Genomic DNA, 1,455 nt, shown 5'->3' with positions numbered 1-1,455 from the left:
TGCTATTGGCGCTTAGATAAACTCCTTGACACAGTGTATGGAAATGGAAAGGATTACGTACTTTCTGAAAAATAAGTTAATATATTTTGATGAAATTTGGAAGCCATTTAAAAAATTCTTAAAAGTAGCAAATATAGAACAACTTATGTAGGAGAGTGGAGTAGGAGGAAATTGTTTAGCATGTGCATGCTATTTTTATTGTTTATTCTTATTGATTATATTTTCTTCTTTTTTTTTTCTTTCTCTTGAATTATGTATAAATTGCCACGTACAATTGTATATATATTTCATGTGAGCTTGTTCTTTTTTCTTTGTTCGGAAGAGAGCAGAGTGGGAGGTGAGGGTGGGGGAAAAGGGTTTCTATTACAACAGCATATTATTGGAAACTACCTTTGTATGTTGTTGCAAAAGTAATAAAAAAATATCAAAAAAAAAAATGTAGTGAACACAAAGAGTCAGTGTGAGCTGACATTACAGCAGTCTGTTTCTGTTCCTATTATTTTGGCCCGTTGAGAAACTAAAATGTATTTAAGTTTCAATGAAAGTGCACTAGAATGCAGTAAAATCACAGTCCTGCTGATTCTCCTTTGGTGGACACCGAACATTTTTATCTGCAGCTGAAACAAATGTCAAATTAATATATTGAGTCTCTTTCTGTGTCCTCAGTTTCCCAATATGCCTCGGCTGTGGAACTTTATGTGGGACAGCCATTTGTCTTGCTCCCCTGCGATTTTCCCACTTTTGAACTGGACAGCCCCGCAGTGGTGTGGAGTCGCTCCGACCTCAGTCCTCCAACCGTCCACCGTCAGCGCCAGCTTCAAGGAGACGAACTGAAAGATCAAAACCAGCGTTACAGCGGCCGAACATCCATGAAGGCTGACGCTCTGGAAACTGGAGACCTCAACCTCACTTTGACCAACCTCCAACTGTCTGACAGCGGCACCTACACCTGCTCCGTTACAGACCTTAAATATGGCAACCGGAAACTGGGAGATGTACAGCTGCAGGTCAAAGGTCAACAACAAACAGCTGTTGTAGATACATGTCGCATCAATCAGATGAAGCTTTATTATTTTAACAGTGTCAGAATAACCATGTCGGCCCTTTGATTTAAGCAAAGGTCTACTCATTACATTTTTAATGACATTCAGTCAAAGATCATATTATTCTTTTTTTTTCTCCACAGAATGGTTTCCATCCTGGCTCAAAGCTCTCATAGTTATTCTGGTTCTCGTTCTCATCACTTCTGGGGGTCTTTTATTTTATTTCCGCCAGTATTTCATGTCAGGTGAGTCTCTGCTACTACACTACCCATAATGCCCATAAATTTCTGATTTGTGACATCTGGTATCCTTTTTCATCATAACTGGGATTCATTGGCATAGCAACGAAAATGTATAAAGTAATCTTTAATAATATTGTGTAAAGCAAGCATGTATAAAATAAAAAAAACAA

At 38.1% G+C, this 1,455-nt stretch overlaps 1 protein-coding gene across 2 annotated transcripts in view; it reads left to right on the top strand.

The window, feature by feature from the left end:
* Window positions 1-1,455, top strand: part of LOC102299794 (butyrophilin-like protein 2) — a 26,638-nt gene that overhangs the window by 22,223 nt on the left and 2,960 nt on the right. The gene's annotated exons all lie outside the window — the stretch shown is intronic.

Source organism: Haplochromis burtoni, unplaced genomic scaffold, assembly GCF_018398535.1.
Source record: "Haplochromis burtoni strain Fernald_Lab_line unplaced genomic scaffold, NCSU_Asbu1 Contig_1106, whole genome shotgun sequence".
NCBI lineage: Eukaryota > Metazoa > Chordata > Actinopteri > Cichliformes > Cichlidae > Haplochromis > Haplochromis burtoni.
The sequence above is the reverse complement of the archived record's forward strand: the minus strand, read 5'-3'. Positions and strand labels throughout refer to the sequence as shown.